General features: G+C 42.1%; 1 protein-coding gene across 6 annotated transcripts in view; it reads left to right on the top strand.

Annotated features, from left to right (window-relative positions):
• The window catches only part of SERPINB9 (serpin family B member 9), a 48,512-nt gene that overhangs the window by 17,747 nt on the left and 9,445 nt on the right, over window positions 1-21,320 (top strand). For 2 of the 6 annotated variants that reach the window (XR_014311844.1, XR_014311845.1), the window contains 2 exons: window positions 7,870-8,029; window positions 11,032-13,038. The exons of 1 other annotated variant lie outside the window; for it this stretch is intronic. The gene's annotated coding sequence lies outside the window, so the exon portion shown is untranslated. Of the gene's footprint in view, window positions 1-2,292; window positions 2,761-7,869; window positions 8,030-11,031; window positions 13,039-21,320 lie in introns of those variants that run through there. 3 more of the 6 variants (XR_014311846.1, XR_014311847.1, XR_014311843.1) reach the window with 2 other exon arrangements.

Raw genomic sequence — 21,320 nt, 5'->3', positions numbered from 1 at the left:
CAAAGCCCAAATACAAGGGTGGGTCAGGCCAGGTGGAGACATCCGATCAGTGGGGGGGATGCATACTGTCTCCCTAGTTACCAAGGAGTATGGGTCCCGCCCTCTGGGCACCTTTTGGGTGCCAATTCTGACCAAGGTGATAGGCTAATTCAAATATCTACTAGGGTAAATTGTAATTCAATTGGTCAATGTGCAGCTTTCTCTGTGTGTTACAATTTCATTGGCCACCTATGCGTGGCCAGGCCCAACCGCATGGCCTTTGCCTTTAAAAGCTAGTCTATGAAACAGAGAGAGGTCGCCCTCTCTGTAAGAGGTGTGGCCCTGGCAGGTTAGTTTGATTCTTGATGCTTGGCACGGAATAAAGCTGTGCTTGACCTTCACTTTATACAGTCTCGCTCCTTTAATCACGGACCCATTATTGGGGGACCTAACACTCACCACCACCCTGGGGCCTGCCCTCTGGCAGATGAGCTCTATGACTCCCTCCACCCCAAGGAAGAACCCTCTTCTTGGTCAGTGGGCCCTTCTAGAGATAAGCTGAAGATGGCAGCCAGGTTTGGGTTCCAAAGAGAGAGCTCTGTGCTCCTTTCAGGCCAGAGCTTGGAGAAGCAGAGCTCCCAGGCAGGCATCTAGGTCAACAAAGCCGAAATGGAGGCAAGGGCTGGGAGGGACTCAAGACCAGCAAGAATAAGAATTGGGACAGGGTTCTGGACTTACGTAGGGCAAGGAGAGGAGGGCCTTGGCATGACAGGAGGGTCCTCTGGTGTCCACCAGAAGGCCCTTGTCTGGGAGACCTCTGGCTGGCGGCCAAGCAAAACTCTGCCCCTGAGTTGCCTGAAATTTCCTAAGTCAAGATCCGCAGGGCATGTTTGACCAGGCAAATGTATTAGCAGAGTGCAAAGGCAGCACAGTGGTGAGGCGCCTGAGTTCTGCACCTGGACAGCCGGGTTGTGACCCTTATTGTGCCACTTACTGACTAGACTCCCTTAAGTGACTGCAGTTCTCCAGCCTGACTGCCTCATCTTTAAGGATGCCTGTCTCAAAGGATTTGGGTGGTATACTTGGGATAATAGGGAACTGACAGTAAGGGCTTGATGAATGTTAGCCTCTGTGCCTGTTTCAAGTTAATCAGGTTGTTCTCTTCCTGAGGAGGGGGGCCATTCGTGGGGCCCTGCCGTAGGGGACCATCTTCGGACAACCAGAGGCAGCAAAAGGGAGGGTCCTGAGTGGTGGGCTGGCAGGGGAGAAGCGTGATTGGGAGTGAAGGGGCTAAAAGGAAGTGATGATTTAGGTCTGACAGGCGTTCTTCCCTCCTCCCTGTCAGATGGCCTCTAGGAGCTGCCACTGGCATTGCTCCCTCTCTTGGCAAGCTTAACCCCCTGCTTCACTGCTGCCCAGCTTTGCTTGGCCTTCACCCTGCTTTGCAGAGTCCTCGGTGTGAGAGGAGAAAAGAGAAGAGGCAGCTTCTCTAGCACCCCCTTGTCCTCCACATCCCTGGGCTGTACAGCAGCCAAGCTTCTCCTTTCAGGCCAGAGCTTGGAGAAGCAGAGCTCCTGAACACTCCAACTCCTGAACACTCTGCGGGCTCTACTGAGAAGCCACCTGTCTTTGAGGCCAGTAAACTGTTGAACACACAAAATACATTTTTCTCTGTGTTCTGGTTCCAGATCCCGCCACTGCTGTTGCCCTCTCAAGCAAATGGCACCGTTGCTATCCAGATTTTAAAGAAGCTGTGTGTGTGTGTGTGTGTGTGTGTGTGTGTGTGTGTGTGTGTGTTTTCCTCTCCTAAATGTCTCTTCTGCTTTGGTCATGCTTTTCCTGGGAGCAAGGGGAAACACTGCTGTCCAGATGCCCAGAGGTCTCCACTGCAGATGGAGGAGGAATTGTGTTGTAGTCATTAGAATTATTTGCCAAAAGTTTCTGGGCTTTCTCCCTTTTTGCACTTGGCAGGATTGTTTTCTCTGGCTTCCTTGTGGGGCCGTATGACCCATTCTGGCTACTGGGTTATGTGTAGAAGGGACAACACGGGAATATTAACTGACAGTTTGAGGTCCGCTAGAATTCCTTTTGTTGTTCCAGCATGGCATGAGCAACATTTCAGATGATGGCTCCTCCACTGCCTGGGAGCTGCACTGCCCCTGCCCATCTGTAATAGACATACAGCCTGAACATTGAGTGACTCTTGGTTATTCCAAGCCATGGAGATTTGAGGGATTATTTGTTATCACAGTGTAACCAAGCCTATCCTGACTGATATAATCAAACATTGTTTTTTTTCCCACACCTTCATAGAGCTGCACATGAGGACCTCTGCCAGTGCTGTTGGAATGAGAAAGAAAGTGAAAAGTGTAGTAGGACCATGAAGATCTGTGGTTACTTCTTCCTTGGCTCACTTTCCACATAAACCCAGAGCTGTTGTTTTGTGGGAAGATCTGGGGCTTGGAGAGAGTCGATCAGCTTTGAAGTCCAGGCTATGCCTCTGATCCATTAAGGAAGCTTTCCTAAGTCATATAACTTTTCTGAACCTTATAAAAGATAATATCAGCTTGGCTTATAGTCACAAAACACAGAACATCTGTAAAGTAATGAAATATGTATGTGAAAGTGCTTTATAAACTGCTAAATAATGTGTATCTAAGCTATAAAAATATTGACTCTGTAATACCCAAAGATTTTTCTAATTCAAAAAACTTTTGTAACTGCATAAGAGTTTATTCAAGAGAACAAATCCAACTTTTACACTGGAAACTCATATTGTACGTGGAGAAAGTGTTGCTTGGACTGAAAAATAGTTCTGAATATGGGCAGAATTATACCCAGACATACAGCTTTATGAGTGTGAGGGCCTCCTGCCTAATTGAAATTGGTGCAGTTTTGAGAGTCCTCTCTCAGGAGTCATCTCTGCTAAGGTGCTCATGTGTCCCAGCTTTTGGATTTGGGAATTCTACTTGGCAAGACTTCCTTGTCCTGCCATTTTGTTTTCCCTCCCCCAGGTGAATAATGTCCTTGTCCCTCCATTACTTTGCAAGTTCCTCTCTGTATATCATGGAATTCTAGAAAGGTAGCCCTGGAATGGCCATAGGAACATCTAGCTTAGAGGTTCTTCACACTGGCCACATAGGAAAATATCCTGGGGAACTATCATCCTATCTAGGCCAGGATATTTTACTTTTCTTCAGTGTATTCCTTTGCAGTGTTTGAATTTTTATCATAAATGTAGTTTTAACAACCAATATAATTAAATCAATGAAAAGAAAATAATGACATGCACCTTGAAGTTTGCATATAAAATTAGTTCTCCTTGGCCTCCTGGACAAATGAGGTTGGATGGAACAGTTGTAAAGATAGGTCTATTAAAACAAACAAACATCCCAAGCCTAGCTTCCACTGGGAATTTTTGTTTAGTTATTTTAGGTTGATGCTTCAACATTGGTATTTTTAAAAACCTTTATGTGCTATCAGAGTTGAAACATATAGATCTAGTCCAGTGGTTCTCCAGAGTGTGGTCTTGTATAAGCTCCTGGGGTCCAGCCTCAGCAAGTCCAGGGGTCCCCAAAGAATGGACAGTGTTGGCAAGAGGAATGAGAGATCCACTCAACAGGTTGTCTTCAGCAATCAGGCATCTCTAGTTTATTTGATCGGTACACTTCTTATATAGGCACTGTCTATGGTTACTTCAGTACAGAAGGTTTTTTACAGTGAGTAATGGGGAAAAAAGGAACAAACACAGATTAGTAATAAGTAGCTATATAGAGAGGAAGGATAATCATTGTTCTTAACCTTTAGTAGTACAATAGGAAAAGATTATATTTAAGGCACACTACATTCCGATGTGGCCATAAAATAGTCAAGGACTTAGTGGTCTGATTACAAGATACAAGTAGGTCCTTGGGGTCCTGTGAAAGCAGGAACATGGTGGTTTTCTTTTTTGTCTGTTTTGTTTTTTTTTAAGTTATCTAGTCTTTGTTGCCTGGAGTCTGGAGATAACTGATGATTTTTCCAGGCTTGTTCATGTGGAGCCATGGCCCTGAAGTTTTTATGCTCCCAAGTCTCTAGCCCAGGAGAGTTGGTCATGGGTATCTAGTCTAAGGGAGAGATATAAGGTCAGCAGAGATGGCAGGAGCTGTGCAAACCAGGCCTTAACCTGAGAGGCTTGACCATCTATCAGGGCCTCAGCAGCCCCCAACAGATCTAGTCCAGTGGTTCTCCAGAGTGTGGTCTTGTATAAGCAACATTGCAATCACCTGGGAATTTGTTAGAAATGTACATTCTCTTTTAAAAATTTTATTTATTTATTTATTTGAGAGAGAGAGGCAGAACACACATGAACAGGGGTGGGAGCAGAGGGAGAGGGATAAACAGACTCCACACTGAGCATGGAGCCCAATGCAGGCCTTGATCCCACCACCCTGAGATCATGACCTGAGCCAAAATCAAGAGTCATACTTTACTGACTGAGCCATCCAGGTGTCCCAAAATGTAAATTCTTGCATACTCCATGCCAGACCTTAGCAATTCTGAGAATGAGGTCCCTCCAAGTGGTGGTAATGTTTGAGAACCACTGATCTAGCCCAACACCTCATGCCACAGGTGTTGATGAACTGGAAGTTCAGAGATTAATAAGCAAATTGATGTCACTTCTAGTTCTAGGCAAGGTGCAGTAACAAGTATTGGACTTGTCCTCTCATTGTAGTTAACCATAAAACTGGACAATATATATGAACTAGCTGCTTTCAGGAATTGAGTGGACAGTGCAAGGCTGTGATCTTTGAAAGATAGGCAACACATGAGATGGGGTCTATATTCTACCTGAGTGCACTTCCTAAACTGTAGCACAGGGAAGAGGAGCCCAAACAGAAAGGAGCAGTCTCACTGGGTAGAATGAACAAGATCAGAGTCTAAGGTTGCTGGAGCAGTTGCAATTGGAGGACATGGTGCCACAGAAAAGGGAGAAACACAGAAAAGTAGCCCCAAGACATGCAGAGGAATTTCCTTGAGTCTAACTGAATAGTGAGCTGCAAGATGAGATGAGATTCTGGGAGATTTGGCAGGGAACAGACAGGGTCCTGAGGGCTGAACAAAGATTCCAGATTGCATAGTCCTGCAATGCAGTTAGACTGCATTGTTAGACTTCTGAACTTTCAGAGTTAAGAAAACCCTGCTGAGGGGCGCCTGGGTGGATCAGTGGGTTAAGCTGCTGCCTTCGGCTCGGCTCGGGTCCTGATCTCAGGGTCCTGGGATTGAGTCCCCGAGTTGGCTGAGGGGCGCCTGGGTGGATCAGTGGGTTAAGCTGCTGCCTTCGGCTCGGCTCGGGTCGTGATCTCAGGGTCCTGGGATTGAGTCCCCGAGTTGGGCTCTCTGCTCAGCAGGGAGCCTGCTTCCCTCTCTCTCTCTGCCTGCCTCTCTGCCTACTTGTGATATCTGTCTGTCAAATAAATAAATAAAATCTTTAAAAAAAGAAAGAAAGAAAACCCTGCTGAACAACTTGGGCATCTGATTGAGAGTCCAGGAAGCCCAGGCCTTAGGACTAGGGTTAATATATCCCAAGAATAAGGGCTAGTCTAGGACCTTGCTAATAAAGCTTAATTAACCTCAGCAGCATCAAACTGAGCCACCAAGTAAGAACGAAACTCAACTGTATTTGAAGGAAAGCAACATAACCCACAAAGTAAAAAATTACGAAGTATATGAAAGTGTAAGTAAATATGACCCATAGCCAGGGGAAAAAAGCAGCAAAAAGAAACAGACACAAAAATCATGCAAATGTTGAAATTAATAGCCAAAGATGGCAATATAACTGTTATAAAAATGTTAAAAGATTTAAGGAATACATGGCATAATGAATGAACAGATATAAAAACCCAATAGAGAAGTAGATACTAAAACACACACACACCCCCCCCCCCACACACACACACGAGAAAGAAAGTCTAGAATTGAAAAGCCTTAATGGGGATCAGACTTTGCCTTAAAAAAAAACCAAAAATCAATGAATACATTATGACTTTTACTCCTAAATACTTCAGTATGCATTTATTTTTTTAAAAAGACATCTTCCAGGGACGCCTGGGTGGCTCAGTTGGTCAAGCAGCTGCCTTCGGCTCAGGTCATGATCCCAGCGTCCTGGGATCGAGTCCCACATGGGGCTCTTTGTTCAGCAGGGAGCCTGCTTCTCCCTCTGCCTCTGCCTGCCATTCTGTCTGCCTGTGCTCTCTCTCTTCCCCTCTCTCTCTCTGATAAATAAAAATTAAAAAAAAAAAAAAAGACATCTTCCAGGCACCTGTGTGGCTCAGTCAGTTAAGGGTCTGCCTTGGTCCCAGGTCATGATCTCAGGGTCCTGGGATCAAGCCCTATGTCAAGCTCCATGATCAGCGGGGATCCTGCTTCTCCCTCTCCCTCTGCCCCTCCACCCTGCCTGTGCTCTTTCTCATGCTGTCTCTTTCTCTTTCAAATAAATAAAATCTTAAAGAAAAAGACATATTCCTTCATAATTAAACACCATATTCATACTTACCAAATGAACAATTCTTTTCTCATATCTAATCCACATTCAAATTTCCCTATGGTCCTGGAAATATCTTCTCTTAAAAAAAGATGTATTTATTTATTTGACAGAGAGAGAGAGAGAGAGAGAGATAGTGTGAGAGCAGGAAGAAGGGCAGAGGGAGAGAGAGAATCCTCAAGCAGACTCCTCGGGGAGTGCAGAGCCCAAAGACGTGGTGCTCGATCCCAGGATCCTGAGATCATAACTGGAGCTGAAATCAAGAGTTGGTCACTCAACCAACTGAGTCACTCAGGCATCCCTGGAAATGTCTTTTTTTTTTTTTTTAATATTTTATTTATTTATTTGACAGAGAGAGACCACGAGTAGGCAGAGAGGCAGGCAGAGAGAGAGAGAGAGGAGGAAGCAGGCTCCTGCTGAGCAGAGAGCCCGATGCGGGACTCGATCCCAGGACCCCGAGATCATGACCTGAGCCGAAGGCAGCGGCTTAACCCACTGAGCCACCCAGGCGCCCCCTGGAAATGTCTTTTATAGCTCTTTTCTTCTCCTGAGAATCCATTCAAGGGTGTGTTATCAAATTTCATTGTTATGTCTCTTAAAACTCTTTTCATCCAGGACAGCTTCTCTGAACACCTCATCTCCTTCATTTTCCCAAATATTGAGAAAGAAGACATCATTCTTGTGTCATGTCCTGCAAACAAGATTGCTATTGATACTCATCTTAGTTGATTTCAGCTTAAATAGGATTTGAAAAATAAAAAAAAAAGATACACAAATGAAACAGTTTCTGGAACTTTATAACTTTAGCCCCTAAAGCAGCTAGCAATGTCCTACCTACATTTCATTTAATCAAATATCACATAGGCTTTGTTCAATATCCATAAATACAGTTTTATAGTCAATCTTTCCACCTTTTCTTTATATCTTCTCCTTCTCTTATACTGTCATGCATAGAGAGTCTTCTTGGCCCTAAAATTATATACATATTCACCTATATTTTTCTTAAATATAAGTTTTAATAGTTTCATTTTTTATATTAATAAAGTTTTAATAGTTTTATTTTTATATTAATAAAGTTTTAATAGTTTTATCTTTTATATTAATCTATTTTGGAATTTATTTTAGACTAAAATATGAGGAACCAAATTTTTAAGCTAATAGGTTTTGTGTTTATTAAATATAGTGACGATATTAGTTAATTTGGTTTTATTGGACAAAGACATAGTATGAGTCCTCCAAAACACCTCCATCTGTAACTCTGTCTTGAGGAACAAGTCATTGTGCATGGCTAGAGTGTTGAATAAGACCTTTGCCTTCTCCATGGGTCCAATGGTCATGATTGCCTAGTTACACCTGTTTTATTTTAGAATGAGAACAGATGGGGCCCAGGACACATCAGCAGATGGGGTTCTCAGACCCTGTGTAAATGAGGTGCAGACCCAGGTCCTGGAGCTGCCCCATGTCCCTGCGGGGCTGAGCATGGCCATTCTGCTCCCTCCTGTCAGCGTCAACGGGGATCTAAATGCTGTGAGTCATTGCTCATTGTGCTCTCTACACCCACTTCTAAAATATACCCTTCCCAGCACCAGTTTAAAAATGGTTTAAAAATTCAGTGTAACAAGTTGTGGCAGAGCAAGGACAACTCGTTTTCTGAGATGTTAGGATCCCCTCCTGCTTGGGGGTGGGGGGGAGGGGAAGGGCCTCATTAGTTTGCAAAACTCCAGAGCAAGCCATCCATACTGAGTGTGACAGGTATGTCGTCTCTGGAGCTGGGCAACCCTGTGGCCTGGCCCTCTGGTGGAGGCTGAAGCATTGTTGAAATGGAACTGTGAGGAACATAGAGAGAATTCTGACATGGTCCTGTTCTGCGGGATGGAGGGGGTGGTTAACCACATATGAAAGAAAAAGCAAGTCTACACGTAATACAATGTATTACAATGTAATAAATGTAATACATTGCTACAATGTAGCACATGACAACTGAATAGGTATAGAGTACTTTAGCAATCTAGAAACCACTTTTGATCCATTTGTGTATTTGATTTTTATAATAGCTCTAGGCCACAGGCAAAACCATTTCATTTTTTGTAAGGTTTTAATTATTTTTTTGACAGAGAGAGAGAGACAATGAGATTAGGAACACAAGAAGGGGGAATGGGAGAGGGAGAAGCAGGATTCCCACTGAGCAGGGAGCCCGACATGGGGCTCAATCCCGGGACCCTGGGATCATGACCTGAGCAGAAGGCAGATGCTTAATGACTGAGCCACCTGGACTCCCCACAGTTATCCTCATTTTACAAATGAAGAACTTAGGACAAAAAGGTTTAGGAACTTTTCTTGAGATCACAGAGTTGGTTGGTGGCAGAGTTGGGACTCAAACTTAACAAGAGAGGAGGATGGAGCTTATTTAAAGAAAACCACAGGCCCCAACGTCATCACTTCGCCAGAGTCCCCAAATCCGGGCTTAATACCTAACTTAGTTATGGTTTCAACCCTCACCAGAAATACTGTCTAATCAGACCAGTCAGAAAATTTTCCATCCAAGGTGAGTCTGGCAAAGAGGTTCTCCATTCCCAGAGCAGGATGAGCTCACGTGCTTGATAAGACTCCTTGCTTTTCTCTCGAAGGGGAAGAGATCTTGCCCAGAACCATCTTTATCTTTTGCTAGCACTTTCTTGCCCCACCTTCTTTCTACAAAAACCTTCCATTTTGCAGAACTTCTTAGCGCACCCCTCTACATGCTACATGGGGTACTACTGATTGACGAATCATTATAGAAGGCCAATTAGAACTTCAAATTTACTTGTTTGAGTTTTTGTCTTTTGACAATGTTAAACTCAGACTCAAGGAAAAGGCTGGTGGGCTGAACAGAGAGGGCATTCTAAGCCTCATGATGGGCAGGGGCAAAGGTGAGGAGAGAGAATACCCATCAAATGGTCACAGAAGGGACAGACAGAGAGGAGACAGGGAACAGAGCAGTGAGGGCTGGAGCGGTCTTTAATCTGGGCTTAATTCCAGGCCTTTGTTTCCATCAGTACAATAACATAATTTTGAAGGCTGGAGCACTGTTCAGTTCTGTTTTCCCAGAACCTAAGCTGATTCCTAGCAATTTCATCGAAACTGTGCTATAAATGTTTGTGGTAAAAACAACGGAAGGCCTGGGTCAAAGAATGATCTGGCAGGCAGCAGCTAGTTGGGTGTTGGGGGAGAGGCAGGGAGGCCTGAACCAGAGGTTGGCATGAAAAAGGGGGACTCCTGACCGGGAGCTTGGCTGGGCTCTGTTTGCTCAAGACGGTGTATTGTACTTTGAGCAGAAAGCTGCCTGCAATCAGCTGAAGTAAATGAAATGAAACCAGACTATTTTTTGCCTACTTGAGTGAGAACTCTCTTTTTCTAACTGAATGATAAAAGAGAGGGAGGGAGAGTATACAGTTTGGTGTCATTGAATACACCCACCCTGTTGGGTAACCATCACCACCATCCATCCGCAGAACTTTCCCATTTTCCCAAACTGAAACTCATTAAACACTGTGCCCATTGAACACTAACATCCCCTCCCCCCTTACCCCAGTCCCCAGCAGCCCCCCAATTCCACTTTCATTTCTTCATTCTACTGTTCATATGAATTCAACTACTCCAGGTTCCTCATATAAGTGGAATCATACAGTCTTTGTCCTTTTGTGACTGGCTTTGTTGGCTGAGCATAATGTCCTCAAGGTCGAATCCATGTTGTAGCATCTGTCAGAACTCCTTCCTTTTTAAGCCTGAATAATATTCCGTGGTCTATACACACCATATTTTTTCAGTATCCTTCTGAGGACACGTGGGATGTGTCCACTTTTTGGCTGGTGTGAATGATACTTCTCTGAACACGGGTGTGCAGATCCCTTTTTGAGTCTGTTTTCAATTTTGGGGGGTACATACACAGAAGTAAAAATCCTGGATCATAGGATAATTGTATATTGAATTTTTTGAGGACCCATCATACTGTTTCTCACAGTGTTGTGCCAGTAGCACTCGAAGGCTCCACTTTCTCCACATCATCCAAGAACCTTCTTTGAAAACGCATTTGTGCTCCTCCTTTGCTCATTTTTTCAGTGATCAGGGGTCCCTCCATTTTGACCTGTTGCATACAACTGCACACCTCCCTCCAGGGCCCAGGTGACTGATAGGAGCTGATGTCAGGGTACTTGGGGACTGGTACAGTTTCCAGGCCTTGGCATGCCAGGCAAGAGAGCCCAGGACTGGGAACAGCTTCCTCGAATTTCAACTGTTGACATTATTTTCTAATGTCCAGTCACAGAGATAGATCCACTGAAAAGATGGACAGTACTTTAATTATAAAATTTGAGCTCATGTCCCATAAAAGAAGCCATATAATAATGCCTTATTTATAAATCCTATAGTTAACTTGGGGTAACACCAAATAGCATTGCATTTTTAAAAGCATCCATTTATTAAATACAAAATTTTAAAACATACCATAATGTTAGTATTTCTTAATTTTTTTTTTTTTATTAATGCTGGAGACTCAAAAAGTGATACTGGCCTGAGCCTTGTCTGAACCTCCGTGAAGCAGCCTTACCTCATGGACAGAAGACTTTGTGATGCCACAGTCCTGGGTAATTCCACAGGGAATCAGTGCAGACCTGAGTGACTGGCCCACCATCCGGACCCTAGGGCTTGCTCTGCTTTTCTTCCAGGTGAACAGTGAGCTTACACATGTCAAGCTTAAGCGAATGAACAAAGCCAGGAGCAACGACAACAAAGAAAACTGCACTGTGGGGTCTGTTCTTGGCAGTTGGGGAACTACCAATGCTTTTGATGATCCCAAGCCTGACTTCTCTGGAATCTTGTCCAAGACAGAATTGTCACTATCTAAGTTTGTGCACAGGTCCTCTGTGGAGGTCAATCAGGGAGGCACAGGAGTGGCTGTTGTGAGCACTGTGGTGGTTGAGGTGGCAAAATGCCCAAACCCGGAAGGTTGAATACAGATTACCCATTCCTTTTCCTCATCTAGCACCACAGAGCAAAGAGCAACCTGCGGAAGGTTCTCTTCTCCCTAAGCCAATTCCTTCTGGTTGCTGTGCTATATTCTTCAGTTTCCCATGACAATAGCCATGTAGTTGACCTCAACCCCACAGCAGAGAGAACACCCTAAGAAGCCCATTTGAAATTCTGAGCTCAGAACTTTATTTGTACACTTAAGGTTTATGCTTATGATTTTCAGAAAACTTCAGAATGTTCTGAGGGTATGTTGGAAATTAGAGGAGCAGAATGAGTTTTAACTTGGGTTTAGAAAGAAAATGCCTATCTTCAAGTTTAGAGGAGGAAATAACTCTTTGCAGTTTTCTGCTCAAGGGGTACATCTCCAGTCCCCTGGATGTCTGTCAGCATTCACACCTTCACCTTTCTTTCCACAAAAGAGCAGGAAAGCACTAGCCTCCCAGTGCTTCAACCCATCTACTTTTTCATCTCAGTAGTGACAACTGTCTGCCCTTCACCTTCAGGATAAAGATCCCAGAGATAGATGCCTCTGTTGTTGCACCCTTTTAAACAGCTTGAAAGTGCACTTAAACATCTCTCCTTCTGAGACATGATGTGGAAAGATAAAAGGGCTGGTACACTTTTTGAGAATACTTTCACCAGGAGAACTCTTAAGAGCTAACAGAACTTCCTGACCTGTTGGTTCACTTGACTGGACTCGAGTCCTCTCTCAGGAGAATGTCCCACGTCCCATGGTATGCCTTGTGTTCCATCCTGGTGGGCGTGTGGTCATACAGCATTACATTCTCAAGAGGGAAGCCCTTGGTCAAGATTGCTGCTTGGCATTGGTTATCTGTTCGTGTTCTCTTTAAGGCATGGGATTTTCAAACATAGCCTTACACAGAATAAGAAATAAGGGAATTTTAGGCTGTCTGGACACCCACATAAGCACAGCTGACTGTAAGTTATAAGAAATCACAAAGGTGATTTTACAGGGGGAAGGGAACAGTTTTATTTCTTTGAAGTTTCAGACTTTTATAACTGGACAAGAAATTGTGTGAATTTTTTGGAAATGTCAAAAAATGTAAATGTTACCATCCACACAAACTTTCCAATTTCAACATTAGCTGTAAGTACGCTCACTCCCGAGATTACTAAGCAGCCTCAGTTATTAGGTAGATTGAAGATAATTAAATGAAACTGGGAAAATCAAGGGGGTTTCATTTGAGGAATTGTAACTAGGCATTGGTTTGAGTAACAAGGGGTCTGAGGGACTTTCTCCATGTCTCTCTTGATTCAAAGTAATATTACTAATGAACAACTAAGTAGGTGGATGGTGGGAAAAAGTTTCTCATTGTTGGAGTGAGAGAGTTAAAGCACAGAAACCTGACAAACATTACCTCAGTCAGGTGACCAAGGTCAGCATCAAAAGTAATATATCATGTTGAGATAGCATGTATCCTTGATATGTTTTGATGAGAATGGTACTCAGAGGTACTCTGTGATCTTTCTTCTGAAAGCCCATAACCTGTCATCAAAAGGAAAGAAAATCTGAAAAACTGTCATAGCTAAGATAAACCTGATATCTAAATGTGCAGACTAAATATGTTTTTGTTCTGACTGGGATCCAGGAATATAAAAAGAACATTAGGTAAAAACTAAGAAAACATGAATGAATTATGGACTTTAATGATGTATCAGTATTGATTCATTAGTTGTGACAAATGTACATTAAGGGAAGATGTTAAGGGAAACTGTACTATCTCTACAACTTTTCCATAAATCTAAAACTATTCTAAAAAAAAGTGTTTTTTTTTTAAAGGAGAGATTTAGGAGACCCATCAGCTACGAACAGTGATACTAGTTCTAGCCAGTGTAATGAGGAAATAAGAAAACAAAGGGCATTTAGATTGTAATAGAATAAAACTGTTTTTTATAGATGATGTGATTATCTGTGTAGTAACTCTAAATGAAGCCACAAAACCCTCCTTGAATTAATTAATGAATTCAGTCACTTCAAAGTGAATTACAGTCACTCAAAAGAAAATGAGTATTTAGGTATAAGTGTAGTAAAACATATACAGGATCTATGCATTGAAAATTGCAAAATGCAAATTGCAAAATGCTGATGAAAGAAATCAAGATGATCTAATATAGACACATGCCATGTTCATGAATTGGAAGACTCATAAAATCTCACAGCTAAACAAGGAGGTCCAATTAGAAAATGGGCAAAAGTCATGATTAGCATTCCAGTGGAAAGGATTAATAGATGGCAAATAAACACATGAAAAGATGTTTGGTATCATTAGCCACTAGGGAGAGAGAGTCAATTCTCAATGATCTATAGACTTTGGATGATTCCTATCAAGATCCCTTTGTAGACAAGCTTATTTTAAAATCTGTATGGGCAGACAAAGGACAGAATAGATTAAAAAGTTTTGAAAAAGATTAAACTGGGAGGAATTACTTTGCGCAGTGTTTAGGTTTATTGTCTAGCTACAGTAATCAGGACAGCATTATAAGTGGGGGGTCAGATACATGGATCAATGGCACAGAATGGAGAACTAGAGAACTCAGAAGTAGACCCACACAAATATGCCCAGATGAGTTTTGACAAATATGAAAGAGCAATTTAAATAAGAACAGACTTTTCAAGAAATGGTGCTGCAACTACCAGACATCCATAGTTAAAAAGAAAGAAACAAAGAAAGAAAGAAAGAAAGAAAGAAAAAGAAAAAGAAAAGAACCACCTTGACTTAATTCTCACATTTAATACAAAAGTTAACTCACATGGATTAGAGACTAGTATGTGAAATGTAAAACTATAAAACTTTAAAAAAAAAAATCTTCAGGACCTAGGGTTAAATGCAGAGTTCTTAGACTTGACACTAAAAGTACAATCCATAAAAGGAAAAAAACTTGGTGAATTGGACTTCACCACAGGTGAAATATTTTTCTTTGCCAGAGAATCTTTGGGGAGAGAATGAAGAGACAAGGTATAGACTGGGAGAAAATATTTGCAAACTATGTATGTGACAAATGACTTGTATCTAGGATGTATAAAATCTCACAGCTAAACAAGGAGGTCCAATTAGAAAATGGGCAAAAGTCATGATTAGCATTCCAGTGGAAAGGATTAATAGATGGCAAATAAACACATGAAAAGATGTTTGGTATCATTAGCCACTAGGGAAATACATAAATGCACTAAAATCATAATGTGTTGTTACTCCACACCTATTAAAATGACTAAAACAAAAAATTGTGGTAACACCAAATGCTGCCAGGATTTGGAGAAACTGGATCACTCAGACCTCATCACTGGTAGGGTACGTACACTCTAGAAATAGTTGGCAGTTTCTTTAAAAGTGAGACCTGGGGCGCCTGGGTGGCTCAGTGGTTAAGCCACTGCCTTCGGCTCAGGTCATGATCTCAGGGTCCTGGGATCGAGTCCCGCATAGGGCTCTCTGCTCGGCAGGGAGCCTGCTTCCTCCTCTCTCTCTCTCTCTCTGCCTGCCTCTCTGCCTACTTGTGATTTCTCTCTGTCAAATAAATAAATAAAATCTTTAAAAAAAAAAAAAAAAAAGTGAGACCTGTACTTAGTCTATGACCCAGCAACTGTGGTTGGGACATGTCGCTTCCTAATGGCGCATGGGAGAATGAGGCACATGAGTCAGCTGTTGAGAGTGAGTGGGCCTGGGACAACAGCTGAACGGACTGTCACCCCGAACAACTCCTCAGTTCTGTATTTATTAGATGCAAGATAATAACCAACAAGAAGAAGGAGGTTATATTAGTCATAGGTCTTATAGGTAAACAAGAAGGAGTGTGAGTCATATGATGATCACAAGTCTTATAAACAAGGAAGAGGTGTAAAGTGTGTTTGGTCCAGCAGCACGAATTTGTTGAGCAAGCACACGTTAAGAGCAGGCTTTCTCTGAGGCAGGGGAGGCAAGAAAAAGGGAAGCAATCATTCCACCCGGAGCAGGCCGGGTGTTCCCAGCTGCTCCCTTCCATGAAGCGGACTGAGTTTGGCCATGAGCAAGCCAGGCATCCCCAGATGCTCGGCTTCAAGGACGTGCATCATCCTCTCCACCAGAGGCCCGCTGCTAGTACAGGTTTTTCTCAAGGTCATCTTTAAGCATGCTTGAGTGACCAATACAACTCCTTGCTGGTTATATTTTAAGCAGTATTATTATTCTGAGGGACGGTTACATTTCCCCCTTTTAGTTTGTGTAGAAGTAGGAAGGTCGATTCTGCAACTTCTCAATCCATTAGTTGTTGGAAGGATTTTCATGCACCTCTGAGGACTAAACATAAAAATATTATAGCAATAAAAAAAATTATCATTCCACCTATAATGCCAAGACCAGTTTGTCTGATTCAACCGAAAGGGTTTAGATCAAACAGGGTATCATTAATCCTTTCGTGGGAGACTCACTCCTGGAACCGATTGTGATGATGGGCAACTCATGTCCTGAATAGTATCTTGAAGCTGTTTAATATCCAAAGTCAAATTATTGCCATAATGACTGGTGATAGCGAAATCTTGTTCCACAATAGTTCTGATTCGTTATAGGTGTAGGGAGTAATACAGAAGGAAGAAACATTCCCTTCGCATAAAAGGTGGAACCTAAGCTTTATATTTTGAAGGTCATCTCCTATGTATATCATGGCTGATTCTGAATCAGAGACTCTTTCATTTGATCTTTGATCTTTGTTGATTCAAAGGCTTGCTAGCATTCTCGTGCCATTTTTGCACAAATTTTGTGGTTTGTATGGTCTGATGCAAGGCCATACCAGCAGTGGTAGCCACTGCAGTAATAGCTATAATTCCTAAAACAGCTGCTACATGCAGCCCAAGAATCCTTTTTGTTTTGTGGACCCAGTCCTTCAAAATTGTTAAAAGTACATGCGTTTTCTGGAAAGCTTTCCCTAACACGGTGGTATTTCACCTGTAACCAGACTCCTATTCTTCTTCTAGCGATGAGAATAATAGAATTGTCTGTGTAAACATTCTCATCCATGCAGGTGAACATTTTACATTTGGGACAGTACATTTCTTTTTTGTTATCATCAAAAGTCATTTTTCTGGTAACAAAAACATAAGTATCTCTAACACAAGCTCTTACCCATTCTTCTCTCAGGAGGGAAAAGGTGAATGCATAATGATTGGACTGATAAATTCAAGAGCCGTTCCAAACTCTTAGGTGATTTAAAGTGGTGGTGACCTTCCATCATTTTTTTTTTGTCTTTTATAATAACCAACAAAGGGATAGTGCTGAAAGTCCTTGCCCATGCCAGACCAGAGGCACATTTCCCCAAGTAGAGGTTTGTGGTAAGGTAAGGTGATCAGAAACTTACCATTTTAACTTCTTATGAGAGGAGCAAGATCTCCCAGGGCAACTGGTGACTGCCATCCCCTTAGGGGACCATACAATTCCATAGGGAGTCATTGATAAGGACACTGGGGTGAGAAGGAGACAATCCTCCCACAAGGGGCAAATTCCCTTATTGGACCACATCTGTGTTAATTTGCACACAGAGTGCTGCTGTGCTATAACTAGGACTCCAGTATTCATTGACATGGAATCCTTTAGTAGAAAGTAAATGTAACTGAACTTTAATCAGACTATTATTAATTGGAGAGGCCACCAACCTTCTTTGATCATCAGGGATAAGACAACCGGAATGATTGCCGATATATATGTTGGTCTATTTTGATATCCCAAGGTAAGATTAATGTCTGTGCCCTCTTCTTGGGGCAATAATGGTGATCTACGATTCTATATCCCAGGAACCTATTCGGAGGCTTTCAAATAAATTGCTATTATATCTTATCCCCACTCTACTGGACAGAACAGGGGAGAATTAGGTATATGCACCCAATAAGTAAAGTTACCTATTTGTGTGTAAATATCCAGGAAGGCTTGTGGCTACCATGATGAGGGCCAGCATAGTACATCAGATGTAGAATAGCAGGAGTTTCAATATGCTGTACAACATACAGTGTATATACGAGACCAGTGCTCTAATCCCTAAGCTACGGAGCCCCGCTACATACAGTGTATATAAAGAATCAGGTAACAAATTAAATGCAGAAGAAACTCTTGAAATAATGTAGTAACTGCCATTAATTCTGATATTTGTGCTGAGAGACCAGTAGTAGATATGATTTTTGAGGTAGGACCATAATAACAAGATTTGCTTTTGACAGGACCATCAAAAAAGTTAAGCAGGGGCATCTGTTATTGGATTTTTAGAGGTAATTTTAGGAAACACAAAAGCTTGGAAATGAAATAGGTAACGAGGGGTAATGACATGATGTGCTTTCAGTAAAACCACTGAGGGCAATCGCCAATTTAATTATTCTGGAATGTTATTTCAAATTATATTATTTTATTTAAAGGCAGAACAATAACCTTTGGATCATATCCCTGTTATTTGATGAGTTCTTTTTCTTCCCAATTGAATAATGCTACCAATATGGTCTATATAGATACTGAGTGTTTTAACAGTATTATTTGGAAGAAAAACCCATTCTATGATTAGTTCTTCCTGGATAATTAGCCCAGTGGGTGTATGTGGGGTATGAAAAATAAGATCTAAGGGTATTTTAGGTTGGACTCTATCTGTCTGCATTGACTGAATCTGGTTTTCGACAAATTGCAATTCTTTTAAGGCCTCTTTTGATAGGCTATTTAAGTTAGGATCTCCCTTCAGAGAGGCAAATAGATGTTGTAAAGCTTAATTTTAGGTCTTATCCAATTAATGTTTCCCAATGATTTTTGCAAATTATTTAAGGTCATAATCTAATCTCTATGGACTTGAACCTTTTGTGGTTTAATTGAGGTCCTGTCCATAATGAACCCCAAATATGAGAAAGGTGTGGTAGTTTTTATCTCTTCTGGAGTTATAATTAGTTTGTATTTTTTCAAACTGTAATTGAAGTATATTAAATGTGTCCTGCAATTGTACATTAACAGAGGCTGCACATAATATATCATCCATGTAAAGGATAAGATAAATTTGTGGATATTTATCTCTGACTGGCTGTATAACTTTTGTCACATATTCCTGACAGTTAATAGGGTTATTTAATATTATTTCCTTTGGTAAAACTTTTTATTGATTACCATTTGGCTGGTTCTTTTAAATTTACACTGGGAATAGTGAAAGCAAAATGGAGATAATCTTTCTTAGCAAGTGGTGTAGTATAGGAGCAATCCTGTAAATCTGATAATTACTAGCCATTGGTGTGGAACTAAATTAGGCAAAGGCAATCTGGGTTGGAGAGACACATTGGGTGTATTAGAATTTACCATGCACAGGTCTATTGAAAGTCTCCACCTTTCTGATTTTTTCTTAGTAACAAAGACAGGTGAATTCTAAGGACTGTGAAATTCTTCAATATGCCCTTTTCTTTTACTTTTTAAAAGATTTTATTTTTTTGTAAGAGAGAGAGAGCACAAGCATGCAGAGTGGCAGGAAGAGGCAGAGAGAGAGAAGCAGGCTCGCTGCTGAGCTAAGAGCCGGATGTGGAACTCGATCCAAGGACCCTGGGATCATGACCTAAGCAGAAGGCAGCGGCTTAACTGACTGAGCCACCCAGGTGTCCCAATATGCCCTTTTCTTATCTGTTCCTCAACCAGGGCTCGTAAAGCAAGTATTCTCGCTTGTGTTGCTCCACACAAACAGGTTTGTCACTCTTCCAATTTAGCTTAACGGGTTCCGGAGCAGTGGCCCTCAGTGAAAAATCTGGGAATCCTCCTTAGGGGAAGGTATAACCACAGAGACTCCCCATTAACTTAATAAATCTCGTCCCCAAAGGTTACTAGGCAAGTCTGCAATAATGCCCTTTTGACCTTCAGGTCCTTCACAGACAAGAATGTTAGAGCTCTGATGCACACCGGTAGCTTGTCCTAATCCCGTAATACTACAGTATGGACTACATGGCCATTTTTATTATTTTATTATTTTATTTTTTTTTAAGATTTTATTTATTTATTTGACAGACAGAGATCACAAGTAGGCAGAGAGGCAGGAGGAAAGAGAGGAGGAAGCAGGCTCCCTGCTGAACATAGAGCCTGATGCGGGGCTTGATCCCAGGACGCTGGGATTATGACCTGAGCCAAATGCAGAGGCTTAACCCTCTGAGCCACCCAGGTGCCCTGAATGTTGAGTACATGGCCATTTTTTAAAATAGTTTTTTTTAATTTTAAGATTTTATTTATTTATTTGACAGAGATCACAAGTAGGCAGAGAGTCAGGAGGGCAGGCGGGGAGCAGGCTCCCTGTGAGCAGAGAGCCTGATGTGGGGCTGGATCCCAGGACCCTGAGATCATGACCTGAGCAGAAGGCAGCAGCTTAATCAACTGAGCCACCCAGGCACCCTATATGGCCCATTTTTAGGCCAGTGTAATGAGCTTATGATTGAGACATCAGCTCCGGTATCAATTAGACCTGAAAATTCTTTCCTTGTATTTTAACATGGCAAAATCAGTTTATCTAGATAAATTTTTTTTCAGTCAAATATGCCCGGTTTTTCCAGCGCTTCCAAACCCATTAAGAGTTTCTTCCCATGTTTTTAAATTGACTCCAGAAATAGGGTAAAAGTAGTAACTGGGCAATGCAGTCCAGTTTCTGAAAACAGGATGGAGCCACTGTAGTTATTATCACTGAAATTTCACCAGTAGAATCCAAATCAATAACACGGGTGTGGACTAATTCTCCCTTTGGGGTGAGGCCAGACTGTCCAAAAAATAACCCAGTGGTTCTTTTCAGTAAAGGGCCAAAAATATTAGTTGGAATTTTAGTGGGAAGCTTGGCAGGCATTAAGAGATGATCTTTGGGAATGGGGATATCTAGTCCGGCACTACCAGGCAGGCATAGTGTGCAGTAAATTTAAAATGGTACATTTGGGGTGCCTGGGTGGCTCAGTGGGTTCAAGCCTCTGCCTTCAGCTCAGGTCATGATCTCAGGGTCCTGGGATCCAGCCCCACATCAGGCTCTCTGCTCACACGGAGCCTGCTTCCCCCCACCCCCACCACTGCCTGCCTCTCTGCCTATTTGTGATCTCTCTCTCTCTGTCAAATAAATAGATAAAATCTTTTTAAAAAAATAAAATGGTACATTTGTCTGATAGATGGGTGTTATGGGAGAATTGGCCCCCTTGTTTTGGGGGCTAGAGCTTGCCCCAAAGTACATTTCCTTGAAAGGGGGGGGGATCCATTTTTGTGGAATTTGGAATGACATTGATTTGCCCAGTGATTCCCTTTTTTACATTTGGGACAGAGACCTGGTGGCTTGTGTCTTGCATTTTGCGGAGAGAATTTTCCTTGTTGCCCACACTGAGCTTTAGTATGCCCTGTCTGCCTACGGTTGAAAAGCTGTCCTTCAAATTTTCCTGTGGTCAGAGCAGCCATTACTTGAGCTAACAAATCAGGTTTATAGGTCTTTGTCCCCATTCTTTGGCATAGCTTAATATAGTCTGTTAATGTTCCCTTGCCTTTAAAGGGTGCAATCTGTTTTTTACAACCAGCCTTGGCATTTTCATATGCCAACAGCTGAAGAATAGTATCAGCAGCTTTGAGATTATTTCCCTGTCTTTTAACAGCTTCTTGTAATCTCGCAATAAAATCAGTATAGGGCTCTATAGGACCCTGTACAACCTTTTGGAAAGAAGAGCAGTTCTCTCCTTGGGATTCTGCTCTCTCCTAGGCTTTCAATGACAGAACTGCTCAATAGCTTGATCATTCATTAGTACTTGATCTTGTACTCAGACCCATGGCCCATGAGCTGTTCCATGGAAATAAGAACATTAATAGCT

This window comes from Mustela nivalis, assembly GCF_964662115.1.
Source record: "Mustela nivalis genome assembly, chromosome: 5".
Classification (NCBI taxonomy): domain Eukaryota; kingdom Metazoa; phylum Chordata; class Mammalia; order Carnivora; family Mustelidae; genus Mustela; species Mustela nivalis.
The sequence above is the reverse complement of the archived record's forward strand: the minus strand, read 5'-3'. Positions and strand labels throughout refer to the sequence as shown.